At 42.1% G+C, this 14,966-nt stretch overlaps 1 protein-coding gene across 6 annotated transcripts in view; it reads right to left on the reverse strand.

Moving 5' to 3' along the window:
- LIN9 (lin-9 DREAM MuvB core complex component) overlaps positions 1-14,966 on the reverse strand; it is a 239,744-nt gene that overhangs the window by 99,933 nt on the left and 124,845 nt on the right. The window lies entirely within an intron of this gene.

Below are 14,966 nucleotides of genomic sequence, written 5' to 3' on the forward strand. Positions count from 1 at the left end.
AATCATCTTGGAGTTTTTGGCTTACGTGGAGGTTACATTGATTATCATCTGGAAGGCGCTTCGGGACCTAACGGCGGTAGTAAATAACTTTGTTTCAGATATGATCTTATTGGAGAGTTGCATGGACAATTTGACAGAACCCTCTGAGAGTGAAAAAAATTGATATGACAGATGAAGTTCTGTACAAGCAAGAAGTGGTTATGATCTTGAAGATGATAATGGACCAGAAACTTTGAATAATAAGGTGGATGTTTTTGTAGATGATTAATGTCGAGATTATTGTTTTTCCCAGAGTTCCAGGTATGACTCCTAAAGTTTTCCTCAGAAATATTTCCTTAATTATTACTTCGAAAGGAGTGAAGCCTGTGAAAACTGGGATTGCTTTAATCAGTGGGATTTGAATTAGAGACTTGAATATATGTATCGTTAAATAATTTCTGGTTTTTAAGAGAGAGAGAATGTAATCAGATGTATTATTTCTAACTAAACCCTGGACAATAAGTATGTTCTCAATGAAATGAATTGACTATATGCCGTATTTGGTCTTGAGGAAGCCAACCAGATGATCAATGTGGAATAATGTATTAGATGAGTAATATCTGGGGATAATCAAGTTAATACCATGTTTTCTTTTTTCTGTCTTATTTCACTCTCCCTATTTTTCTTCACTTTGTGGTCTAAGAAAGAGAAAGATTGTATATAATCCATATATCTAGTTGGGATTGTTTTCTTCTTATATTGTATTAATGTGCAATCATATCTATATTACTGTTTGCAAGTGACCCTTGTAAAATGAAAAAAAAAAAAAAATTCAAGAAATCGTTGCCAGAGAATGTGGTAAAGGAGGTTAGCTTAGAAGAGTTTTAAAAAGGTTTGGACAGCTTCCTAAAGGAAAAGTCCACAGACCATTATTAAATTGGACTTGGGAAAAATTCACAATTTCTGGGATAAGCAGTATAAAATATTTTGTACTTTTCTGGGATCTTGCTAGGTATTTGTGACCTGGATTATTATATGCAAAATTAAAGATGATTCACTACATGACTATTTGTCTTAACCTATTTTATTGACCACCAGGTAACTGGCCTTATACTGAATCTACCTTTACTGAATTCATCTCTAATATCTGTGTTAATAATGACAATGTATTTTATTTATTTATTTATTGCATTTGTATCCCACATTTTCCCACCTTTTTGCGGGTTCAGTGTGGCTTACAATACGATATGAATGATGGAAATACAATTTGTTACAACTTGTTATGGATTACATTGTGAAGAGTTATACAAGACAATCGGAGTGTTGTTAAGGAATATAAACACTGGGACCAAACCTTGAGACATTGGAAGGAGACAGCGGGAGGTTAAAAGGGCATTATGTATGGTATACATATTTCTGTGAGTAAGGGTATGAGTGAGGTGAGACTACGGGGGATGAGAGTTCAGAAGTGGATGTATTGATGCATTAGTGAACAGCGAGTGTGAGCTTTATGTGTTTTGCTTCTTTCCGTAGATTTTTTCAAAAAGATGGGTCTTCAATAGTTTGCGGAAGGAGGTTTGCTCGTGGATCGTTCTCAGGTTGCGCGGCAGTGCATTCCAGTACTGCGTGCCCACGTGAGAAAAGGTTGACGCGTGTAGCGTCTTGTATTTTACGCCCTTGCAATTAGGAAAGTGGAGGTTGAGGAAGGTTCGGGATGATCTTTTGGCGTTTCTGGGTGGTAGGTCTATTAACTCAGACATGTAGGCTGGAGCTTCGCCGTGAATGATTTTGTGGATTAACGTGCATACTTTAAAAGTAATGAGTTCCTTGAGTGGAAGCCAGTGTAGCTTCTCTCGTAAGGGTTTTGCACTTTCATATTTTGGTTTCCCGAAGATGAGTCTGGCTGCTGTATTCTGGGCTGTTTGAAGTTTCCTCAGTGTTTGCTTTTTGCAACCTGCGTATAGTGAGTTGCAGTAATCCAGATGGCTTAATACGAGGGATTGCACTAGGCAGCGAAAGACGGATCTTGGGAAGAATGGTCTTATTCTTTTGTTGAATAAGGGCATAAAAGAATGGAAGTGGAAGGCTCCATGATTACAACAAGCTGTGTTAACACTAAAACCTCCTGAGGCATGAGAAAAGAATGTGACAGACATTAAACATCAGCCAAAGGCACGGCTCCAGAAAGTCTGTGGGAAAGAGATAAGGGGAAACAGATGCAGCATCATGTTCTGCACATGATTAATTTGTGGTATTCAGAGACTTGCATGGAAAGAAAAAGGGTATATAAGACCAATGAGAAATTTGTGTATTAAGCATTCTGACTTCTTTGCCTGTACATTGCTTGTTTAAGCATTCTGATTTCTTTGCCTGTACATTTTCTTCAAAGTACAGATATGCTTCCTGTATATCCCATTGATGCTATACAGTAAAGGTGAATAAACTTTTTATATTGAATATGAAATTCGTCTAGCCTTTTCTTCACTTTTCAGTTTCCACATGCAGTAGAACATCTTTTTGGTTGTATTGTTTGCATGAGTTTCGAGTGTTACAGTGGTGGAAATAAGTATTTGATCCCTTGCTGATTTTGTAAGTTTGCCCACTGACAAAGACATGAGCAGCCCATAATTGAAGGGTAGGTTATTGGTAACAGTGAGAGATAGCACATCACAAATTAAATCCGGAAAATCACATTGTGGAAAGTATATGAATTTATTTGCATTCTGCAGAGGGAAATAAGTATTTGATCCCCCACCAACCAGTAAGAGATCTGGCCCCTACAGACCGTCCCTACAGACCAGGTAGATGCTCCAAATCAACTCGTTACCTGCATGACAGACAGCTGTCGGCAATGGTCACCTGTATGAAAGACACCTGTCCACAGACTCAGTGAATCAGTCAGACTCTAACCTCTACAAAATGGCCAAGAGCAAGGAGCTGTCTAAGGATGTCAGGGACAAGATCATACACCTGCACAAGGCTGGAATGGGCTACAAAACCATCAGTAAGACGCTGGGCGAGAAGGAGACAACTGTTGGTGCCATAGTAAGAAAATGGAAGAAGTACAAAATGACTGTCAATCGACAAAGATCTGGGGCTCCACGCAAAATCTCACCTCGTGGGGTATCCTTGATCATGAGGAAGGTTAGAAATCAGCCTACAACTACAAGGGGGGAACTTGTCAATGATCTCAAGGCAGCTGGGACCACTGTCACCACGAAAACCATTGGTAACACATTACGACATAACGGATTGCAATCCTGCAGTGCCCGCAAGGTCCCCCTGCTCCGGAAGGCACATGTGACGGCCCGTCTGAAGTTTGCCAGTGAACACCTGGATGATGCCGAGAGTGATTGGGAGAAGGTGCTGTGGTCAGATGAGACAAAAATTGAGCTCTTTGGCATGAACTCAACTCGCCGTGTTTGGAGGAAGAGAAATGCTGCCTATGACCCAAAGAACACCGTCCCCACTGTCAAGCATGGAGGTGGAAATGTTATGTTTTGGGGGTGTTTCTCTGCTAAGGGCACAGGACTACTTCACCGCATCAATGGGAGAATGGATGGGGCCATGTACCGTACAATTCTGAGTGACAACCTCCTTCCCTCCGCCAGGGCCTTAAAAATGGGTCGTGGCTGGGTCTTCCAGCACGACAATGACCCAAAACATACAGCCAAGGCAACAAAGGAGTGGCTCAGGAAGAAGCACATTAGGGTCATGGAGTGGCCTAGCCAGTCACCAGACCTTAATCCCATTGAAAAATTATGGAGGGAGCTGAAGCTGCGAGTTGCCAAGCGACAGCCCAGAACTCTTAATGATTTAGAGATGATCTGCAAAGAGGAGTGGACCAAAATTCCTCCTGACATGTGTGCAAACCTCATCATCAACTACAGAAGACGTCTGACCGCTGTGCTTGCCAACAAGGGTTTTGCCACCAAGTATTAGGTCTTGTTTGCCAGAGGGATTAAATACTTATTTCCCTCTGCAGAATGCAAATAAATTCATATACTTTCCACAATGTGATTTTCCGGATTTAATTTGTGATGTGCTATCTCTCACTGTTACCAATAACCTACCCTTCAATTATGGGCTGCTCATGTCTTTGTCAGTGGGCAAACTTACAAAATCAGCAAGGGATCAAATACTTATTTCCACCACTGTAAGTGGCGGTCGATAGTGACTCCAAGGATTTTTAGCGTTTCTGAGATTGGGAGGTTTAATTTTGGTGTGTTTATGGCGGTAAATTCATTCGTGTTGTATTGAGAGGTGAGTATCAGGGATTGAGTTTTTTCTGCATTTAATTTCAGACGAAATGCATTTGCCCATGTGTTCATGATGTGTAGACTTTGATTGATTTCGTTATGGATTTCTTTGATGTCCTGTTTGAAAGGGATGTATATTGTTACATCATCGGCGTATATATATGGGTTGAGGTTATGGTTTGATAGGAGTTTTGCCAAAGGGATCATCATTAGGTTGAAAATGGTTGGTGAGAGGGGTGATCCTTGTGGTACTCCACATTCAGGTGTCCATGCATTAGATGTGGTTGAATTTGATGTAACTTGATACGAACGCTGTGTTAGGAACCCCTTGAACCAGTTCAGGACATTTCCTCCAATGCCAAAATATTCAAGTATGTGTAATAGGATTCCGTGGTCAACCATATCGAAGGCACTTGACATGTCAAATTGTAGGAGGAGTATATTGTTTCCGGTTGCTATTGTTTGTTTAAATTTGGTCATGAGGGTGACTAGGACCGTTTCTGTGCTATGATTTGATCGGAATCCTGATTGGGCATCATGCAGTATTGAGTGTTTGTTTAGGTAGTTTGTGAGTTGTTTTGTTACCATTCCTTCAGTTATTTTGGTTATTAGTGGTATGGATGCTACTGGTCTGTAATTGGTTATTTCGCTCGTGCTTTTCTTTGTGTCTTTAGGAATTGGGGTGAGTAAGATTTTTCCTTTTTCTTTTGGGAAAAGTCCGTTTTGTAGCATGAAGTTTACGTGTCTCGTTAGGTCTATTATGAATTGTTGAGGAGCAGATTTCATGAGGTTATTTGGGCAAATGTCTAGTTTGCAGTGGGATTGGCAAATCTTTTAAGTGTTTCAGAGATGAGGTCTTCTGATAGTAGTTCGAATTCGGTCCAGGTTCTGTCTGCTGGGTATGTTCCTTCTTCTGGATCTAGACAATCTAGAATTGTGGCGTATTCAATAGGGCTAGCGGGTATTTTGAGTCATAATTGTATAATTTCTCCTCGAAGTATTTTGCAAGGTTGTCTACATCTGGTATGTCTTTGCCGTTGTTTTGACTGGTGTGGTGTCTAACAGTTTGTTCACAAGGTTGAAGAGTTTGTGTGTGTCTTTGTAGTTTGGTCCTATTATTGTTTTGTAATATAGTCTTTTAGTCTGTTTTATGGTATATTTGTATTTTCTCCGAAGCAATTTCCAGGCGTTTAAGTGTTTGTTCGTCTCTCTTTTTGTTCCATGCGCATTCTAGTTTTCTGACTTGTGTTTTAAGTTTTTTCAGCTCTTCGGTGAACCACGGATTTGATTTTTTCCTATGCGATGTTCTGGTTTGGATTGGGGCAATTTTGTCGAGTGTTGTTGTGCATACATCGTCCCATTCTTGGAGGAATTGGATGGTGTCAGCAGTTGTTGACCATTCGTTCTGGTAGATCTGTTGCCAGAATATTGTGGGGTCTATTTTTCCTCTTGTTGTGTATGTTGTTCGTTCATGTTTATTGATTGTGTTTGTGTGTGTTTTTCGCCAGCAGAGAAAGACATTTGCTTTATGGTGGTCTGACCATAATGTAGGTGTCCATCTTGTGTTGGTGAGTGTGATCGTTGAGTCCGGTTCGAATTTGCTTGTTATGATATCTAGTGTGTGTCCTTTTTTGTGTGTTGGTTGCGTGTTGGGTGCTTGCAGATCCCAGAGTTTTAAGAATTCTTTGCATTCTCGTGTGCTTGGTGAGGTATCATCTTCTAGGTGTAGGTTGATGTCTCCTATTATAAGGATGTTTGAGGCGGATACACAGGAGTTCGAGATGAAGTCCATAAGTTGCGTTTGGGAGTCTTGCCATCTTCCTGGTGGTCTGTAGAATAGGATTGTGTTCAGGTGTCCTATTAGGTTTGGGTGATTAATCCTTGTCGATGCAATTTCAAGTTGTGGTGAGGTGGATTCACCCGTAATTGTGATGGTGAATTCGGGTTTGTAAATTATGGCTATTCCGCCTCCTCTTTTTCCGTTTCTTGTCCAGTGGATGATTTTGTATTCTGGTGGGCATGTTTGTAGGATGGCGGGGTCTGTGGGGCTATGGAACCAGATTTCTGTGATAAATAGAAGGTCTAGGTTATCTGTAGTGATCCAGTCTTGTATGTCTACTGAGTTGCTTACTGCTGATCTTGCATTGATGTATCCTAGTTGGATTGAGTGGTATGGTTCTGTGGGGGGGTTCGATGTGTTTTTTATTATTAGTTGTCTGTTTCTTCGGTGGTTGAGTTTGTTGTTGTTTTCTTCTTTTTGTTGGTGGTGTTCATGTCCGGGGACTTTTCCTTTTGGTTGGTTATTGTGTCTTTGGATTGATGAGTTGTTAAAAGGTTGTACATAGGTTTGGTGTATTGTGGGTGAGTTATTGTGGGTGTTCTTTAATTAAGTATTAATGACAATGTAATACTTGTGGGAGACATCTACATTTAAATAATGCAAATAATGCTAATACCAGAAGATTTCTTGACTTCATACCATTGTCGAAATTCACCCTCTCAAACTACAGCATCTCAAATCAAAGGTCACCTGCTGGACTTACTAGAATGCAGACTTAATGTCTCAGATAACCATCATATTGGCAATATCTCTTGATTTTCAATACCGTAAAAACTAAAATTTTAACAAAAAACTAACATTTACCTTGAATTGGAAAGAACCAACTAAAAACAAATCTACTCTAAAGACCTCATCAACCTTTCAAACCAAAGGCAAAGTTGATTCTATTAAATTCTGGACGAACATACTAAACAAACAAAACTTACCTCAAACCGACTCAATCAACTTCATAGCCGACTGGAATGCTTTATGTAATTCAGTTCTAGATGACATAGCTCCTACAAAAACTAAAATCAGGTCATCTGAAAAAACATCACCCTGGTTTGCTCATGAAACTCTCCTACAGAAAAGAAACTGTCACAAACTAGAGAGAAAGTGGACGAAATTCAGATCAGACCTTGATAAACAAAGCTGGAAATCAGCAAACAAAATTTATAAATCTAAAGTAAGTAAAAAAAACCCCAAGCCTTCATTACAACAAATCAGTGGCCCATCTCCCAACGCTACAAAATTATACAACTTAATTAACTCACTGATTAGCACAAACAATTTATCCCAAATAGACATAACATAAGAGTAGCCAACCCTCACAGCAGCCCAACTAGCATTTTATTTTGAGAACAAAATTCTTAAAATAAGAAAAGATGTCTCGAAGTAACAAAGTCTCTATCTGAAGAACCGATAAATCTACATTGAGGACTAGCAACCGAAAGATCATGGTCCACCTTCGCTGACCCATCACTGAAGAAAGTAAAGTTCTACTTAAAAAAATATTCTTCCTCTCACTGTTCTCTGGACGCTTATCTGAGCTATCTATGAGAGAAGCTCCAAGCATTTTCATGGAGCTTCTTAAAACAAGTATTTCTTCTTTCTTGTTAAATCATGGTATCTTCTCTAAGAATTTAGGCTCAATTATTCTCACTCCTATTCCCAAAACTTTATCTGTCTCAAAGATGTTACTAATCACAGAACAGTAGCATCTTTACCATTAATAACAAAAAACATGGAAGGTATTGTTTTTGCCCAGCTCACCTCACGGACTATCATCTTTCTTATTCCTACACAAATCCCAATCAGGTTTTAGACCTTCCTGTAGCACTGAAACAGTTCTCACCACTCTAATATCCAACTTTAAGAAATCAGCTATGGCAGAAAGATAATGCTGATGCAATCTGACATGTCCAGTGCTTTCGACATGGTAGAACGTAACATATTATTAAACATATTAGATAATTTGGTCTGAGTGACAATGTTCTCCATTGGTTTCAAGGTTTTCTTAAGTTCAGAACATATCAAGTAAAGATGGCCGGTTCTATATCTCCTTCTTGGACTCCAGATTGTGGAGTGCCACAGGGCTCTCCTCTCTCCCCCATCCTATTCAAAGTAATGACGTCCCCCCTAGGTAGTAGTTTGGAATCTGTAGGTTTCAAAACCTTTATATATGCAGACTATCTACTTCCCTTTCATAAAACATTACTTAAGTAAAGAGGTGTGTTAGCCGTGCTAGTCCACTCTTAAAGGTAATCAATAGAAATCAAACAAAATTAAAACATGGAAAAGAAAATAAGATGATACCTTTTTTATTGGACATAACTTAATACATTTCTTGATTAGCTTTCGAAGGTTGCCCTTCTTCATCAGATCAGAAATAAACAAATGTGTTAGCTGACAGTGTATATAACCATAAGTTGTATTTCACTGCTTATCACCCTCTCCTTCCCTCCCCTCCCCATAAACATCCTGCTAGACTATGGAATGCTTTGAAGTCCCCGTACACATCTCCTACCCACCCTGCTAGACCATCTATGAGGGGCTGTTATATACACTGTCAACTAACACATTTGCTTATTTCTGATCTGATGAAGAAGGGCAACCTTCGAAAGCTAATCAAGAAATGTATTAAGTTATGTCCAATAAAAAAGGTATCATCTTATTTTCTTTTCCATGTTTTAATTTTGTTTGATTTCTATTGATTACCTATAAAGCATTACTGAAATTCTGCATAAAAATAAATGATGTCTCAACCTCATGGAGTCCCAGGCATCTGAATTCAGATTAAAACTCAACAGGAACAAAACCAAATTTCTGGTCATAACTAATCCTTACGACCCCACTCTCTTCAATTCCTTCACCATTGATCAGATTTCCTATCCTCTAGAATCCACACTAAAGATATTAGGTGTTTTCATTGATAATCATCTCGTGTTTGAACACCATATTTCCAAAGCAAGCTCCAAGTCCTTCTCAACCCTTTGGAAGTTAAAACGCATCAGACCCTACTTTACAATGGGAACTTAAAGAGAGGGTCCTAAAAAACCTTCAAATTGTACAAAACACAGCTGCCCGTTTTATTTTTAAACTTCCCCCTTTTGAGTGAGCCACTCCTCTGTTAATGAAATTACATTGGCTTCTCATTAAAGCCAGAATATCATTCAAGTTGTGTGCCTTCATTTATCAAATTCTTAATGGTATGACTCTAGATTATATGAACCTTTTAACAGAGATATCTCCCTTGAAGTCAGAGACTCCCTTCTACTCCATCCACCAAGCTTTAAAAATGTAGTATACAAATCTGTTCTATCTGCAGATTTATCATATATTGGAACCAAATATTGGAACTCTATTCCCAGTTCTGTTAGATCTCATCTTGACTACCTACAATTCCGAAAACTATTGAAATCCCATTTCTTTCAAACTCATTTCAAAATCCATTCCATAAGTCCAGACTACAATTAAACAGCTTGCAATTCCAATTTTCTGTTTTCTCTATACCTCTTTATGCACAAATACTTCTTTTATGAATCCTTCAATATTTTCAATACATTCTGCAATTCTTAGCTAACAAAATATTTCAATAGTGTTGTACTTTACTACTCTGTATCATTAATACTGCCCTCCACAACCCATATATCCCCATATGTATCTGACACACCACCCTGCAAACTGCCCCATCTCCAAAAACGTAATCCCCTGTTGAACCCTGGCCAGAAATGATCAGAATTCAGTTTCTTTATAGTCTGTCCCCACCACCCAAGCTAGGTGTTACCGTTCGTAAAAATGTAGGAAATCCCCCCCCTCAGTGCATCCTGTGAAGAAGGCTGGCTCTGTAGAAAAATTAATTGCTCCCAGATTTGAGGAACAGCACCTATCACACTATTCGGTGATAGTTGAATCTGCTCTTAAGACAGTCAAGTGGACAAGAACTCACTCCTAGTTATCCTATGTTTTTGAGGTAGCATTGAAGGTTTGTCGCTTTTGGGCTTCATATCATCTGCACAACAAGCTTGCTGAAATGCTCTGCAAGGGGTAGAATCTCTTCAGAGAAGGTGAAGGAGGCTGTGCAGACCCCTTTGCAGCCACTTGACTGCCATCTTCCTAATCCAGGAAATGTTTGAGGGGTATGTCATTTTCTGTTTTTTTTTTTTTTTTGTTTCAATAATTTTTATTGTTAAACAACAGAATAAACATTACTTCCTTAATTCACAGTAGACATTTGACTATTTCTTCTTTGATATACAATTCTATACTTCTCTCACTTTACACCTTCTCTTTTGTCCATCAACTGTAAATCTGTAATTGAACATTGACAAACTTTAATTTTTCATTTCCCCCCCCCCCCCACCCCTACCCCTCCCCCCCCACCCCCCCATCAAACGCCTATTACTAACTCACTTGGGTCATTGCTCTAATATGTGTCCAGACTTCATCTTGCCTGTTATAAATTCCCAACCGTTTATCAGTTAATTTCTCCATCTCCTCAATTAGAGAAAGTTTTAGAGTCCAGTCTTGCTCTGTTGGTGCCGCTTGCTGTTTCCACAACCGAGCAATGACACTCTTTGCAGCTGTCAAGCACATCCTCTTCAAACGTCTTTGCCATTTGACTCCTCGTCTGTTCCCCAGGCCCAGCAGGCACCATTGAGGCTCACACAAAAAGTTTTTGCCTGTATGGGCAGTTATCTTTGCCGTTATAGATTGCCAATACATTTGTAATTTCCCACAGGACCACCAGATATGCAAAAAAGTTCCCACATCTGTTAAACATCTCCAACAATACTGGGAGGCCCCTGGAAACATCATATGTAGTCTATATGGGGTAAAATACCATCTCGAGAGTACCTTGAAGGCGTTTTCTTTCAATAACACGCATGTTGATGCTTTATTGACCTCCGAGATAATGGCCTTCCATTCATGAACTGTCAATTCCTTTTCCAAATCTCTTTCCCATTTAGTCATATATAAACATTTTTCAAAACTCCCTCCCCTTATAAATTTATATAACCGGGATATAACTCCCTTCATTGTTCCCAGTGAGCCCCACATGTTTTCTAAGACTTCATAGTCCTCTGGATCGTTTCTCAACCATCCTTGTGTGTAAATGTAATGTTGGACCTGTAAGTAGAAGAATCTGTCCCTGTCCATAACCCCATAGTCTTCCTTGAGTTCTGTGAACAATCTCATTTTCCCATCTTCCAATAAATCTCGAAACCTCAATATGCCCCTCTCAGCCCACCTCTTTGCTACCGGATTTCCCAACCCCACTCTAAAAGTAGGTTCCCCTTGAATATACGCGTATGTAGATGTTTTTCTAGTTTTCCAGAAGCGTGTCCTAAGGGAACCCCATAGTGCCAACAAGTGCCCAACAAACGGATTGGTAGTAAGCCTGCCAATAGTAGGATAAGCAGAAGATGCCCATATTACTGACTGCAGGCTATGCTGCTGCACCATCTCCTGATCCATGTGTGCCACCACTGACCATTTCTCCTGACCCCACAGGGATATAAGTTTCATTTGTGCTGCCCAGTAATACCATTCGAGGTTTGGAACCCCTCTCCCACCCAACTCTGTCGAACGCCAGAGCAGCTTCCTGCTAAGCCTGGGGGCCTTGCCTCCCCAAACAAACTTCACTATAGCCTGTTGTAGGGTTCTCAGTTCCCTCCCAGGGATTGCTACCGGTAATGTTTGAAACAAGAACAAAAGTCTGGGCAATACATTCATCCTAATCGATGCTATCCTGCCCCACCATGACAACCACTTTCCCGTCCAACCCTCCATGTCTTTGCGTATTTGCCGGAATAACGGTATATAATTTAGCTGATATATCTGAGAAATCTGAGCTGGTATTTGGACTCCTAAATATTTAATTTTATCCCTCCTTGTCATTTTCTGTTTTGTCAGCCATAGAAGTATTAACTTCTGCCTCCTTGTTTTTGGAGCCCGCGGAAACCATCTTGATTTTTTTTTTTTTTTAAAGCCCAGGAGTTTCCCTGTGCTCTCTAGGATCAGCAAATATGTGGAATAAAATTCCCATCCCTTTTCCCCTGGAGGAATGGGCTTGACTGCATTGGGCACTAAAAGGGAGGGAGTTTCTTTAGCAGTAAATCCCGAGAGTTTGACTCTATGGACATTCTGAGTGATTTCCAGTAAGTAGTCTAACAATTCTGTATTATGCGGAGAGCCCAGAAATCTGAAGTTATACCTGGTCAATGGTTTATATATTAAAAATAAATAAAACAAAGCAACTTAAACCTTCCTCCCACAGGAAGAGTCTCTGGAATAAACACTGGCATACTGGCTATGTCTCTAGAACACCGTCCCAGGCTTTGCCTCTTGTTAATTTACATCTCTCCTGTCCAGGACAAGTGTGAAGTCTTTGCTGATGCTAATGGGATCAAGGAGGCAGAAGTTAATACTTCTATGGCTGACAAAACAGAAAATGACATACCCCTCAAACATTTCCTGGATTAGGAAGATGGCAGTCAAGTGGCTGCAAAGGGGTCTGCACAGCCTCCTTCACCTTCTCTGAAGAAATTCTACCCCTTGCAGAGCATTTCAGCAAGCTTGTTGTGCAGATGATATGAAGCCCAAAAGCGACAAACCTTCAATGCTACCTCAAAAACATAGGATAACTAGGAGTGAGTTCTTGTCCACTTGACTGTCTTAAGAGCAGATTCAACTATCACCGAATAGTGTGATAGGTGCTGTTCCTCAAATCTGGGAGCAATTAATTTTTCTACAGAGCCAGCCTTCTTCACAGGATGCACTGAGGGGGGGGATTTCCTACATTTTTACGAACGGTAACACCTAGCTTGGGTGGTGGGGACAGACTATAAAGAAACTGAATTCTGATCATTTCTGGCCAGGGTTCAACAGGGGATTACGTTTTTGGAGATGGGGCAGTTTGCAGGGTGGTGTGTCAGATACATATGGGGATATTATATGGGTTGTGGAGGGCAGTTTGAGCTTGAGGCAGTTGTGAGGGGGCTAAGGTTTCAGGGTTTGTAAGAGTAGGGAATTCCATCTTTTAAACTGCTTTGCCCTGTTTTCTCACTGCTACATTTCCCTCTAAGTTTCTAAGCTACAGAAGCTGCAACATCTTTTCCCACAGAAATGCACTAGACAATTTTTCTTTGGGGGGCTCATTCTTCTGGAATCCCTAGTCCAATTTGGCCCATTTTCTAACTCAGTGTGTCCTTTTACTGTTTCATCCCATTCTGTTAATTATTCTCTGCAAAAGAAGCTGGAGTTCTTTGTGCCACAGAAATGCACTGGGTCTTTTTTGTATAATTCTAATTTCTATTCAGTTGGAAAGATTTGAGCACAGTAGAAAATTGAAGCAGAAGTGCCCTCTATCTGCTAAACGTAAGAACTGCATCAACTTTGAAATTTATATTTTAATACAAACTTAAATGTCCTTTCAAGTATATCCTATATAATAATTCTCACCGCCAACATTCTAATGTGCCTGGTACTATGGCTCCCTTGGATGTGGTCTGCTAGGCAGTTTAGAATGCACTGACGTCAGTGATGTCACTGACAGCTGATTCCAAGGGAAGAGGAGGAGTAGGTACTCCTCCTCCTGCCTGGGAAACAGCTGTCAGTGCCCCCCCCCTCGGCGCAACACCCAAGCCCCTGCCCTGCAAAACCGTGAGCCAGGCAGGGGGAGGAGTAAGGAAACACGCTCTGCGTGTTTCCCTACTCCTCCCCCTGCCTACCAATCAGCTCTCAGTGCCCCCCCCCTCGGCGCAACACCCAAGCCCCTCTGCCCCGGCGCAGCACCCAAGCCCCTACCCTCCTTCGACGCATCACCCAAGACCCCCCCCCCGGCGCATCACCAAAGCCCCTACCCCCCCCCCCCCCCCGGGCACATCAACTCCCTCGCCACCCACAGCCGCCAATACTAACGCTGTCCGGCCGCTGCTGCTTCTCCTGTGGAGCAGCAGCGGCCGGTACAAAAAGAAAAAAGCCAAAAAAAGATTTTTAACCTGAAACGTGGCTCCGTAGACAGACATCTGGCATTGGCTGTCGTCACTGCAGCCGCTCCTCCTCTCCCCTCCACGTCACTGCCCCTGCAGGAAGACCCCGGAGGAGCAGAGCGTCGTCAGAGGGGAGAGGAGGAGCGGCTGCAGAGATGACAGCCATTGCCAGATGGCTGTCTATGGAGCCATGTTTCAGGTTTAAAATCTTTTTTTGGCTTTTTTCTCTTTGTACCGGCCGCTGCTGCTCAACAGGAGACGCAGCAGCGGCTGGACGTTAGTATTGGCGGCTGCGGGTGGCAAGGGGGTTGATGTGCCCGGGGGGGGGGGGGGGGGGTAGGGGTTTGGGTGATGCGCCGAGGGGGGAGGGGAGGGTCGCTGGACATGGGTGGCTGGAGGGAGGCAGGGGGAGAGGAGGGTCGCTGGACATGGATGGCTGCAGGGGGGGCAGGGAAGAGGGAGGTGGGGAAGGGGTCCTGAGACCAGATGGGTGGCTGCAGGGGAGGGCAGGGGAGACAGAAGGGACGTTGCAGGGGGAGAGGAGGGTCACTGGACATGGGTGGCTGCAAGGGGGGCAGGGGAGAGAGGTGGGTTGCTGGACATGGGTGGCTACAGGGGGGGCAAGGGGAAAGGAGAGGAGGGTCGTTGGACATGGGTGGCTGCAGGGGGAGAGGAGAGTCGCTGGACATGGGTGGCTGCAGGGGGAGCAGGGGAGAGAGGAGGGTCAGTGCACATGCATGGCTGCAGGGGCAGAGGAGGGCTGGTGGGGAGGGGGTACTGAGACCAGATGGGTGGCTGCAGGGGGGGCAGGGGAGACACGAAGGACGGTGCAGGGGGGGGATTACCTTGCTAGCGCCCGTTTCATTGCCTACCGAAACGGGCCTTTTATACTAGTATAAATAATAAAGCAACAAA

This window comes from Microcaecilia unicolor, chromosome 3 (assembly GCF_901765095.1).
Source record: "Microcaecilia unicolor chromosome 3, aMicUni1.1, whole genome shotgun sequence".
NCBI lineage: Eukaryota > Metazoa > Chordata > Amphibia > Gymnophiona > Siphonopidae > Microcaecilia > Microcaecilia unicolor.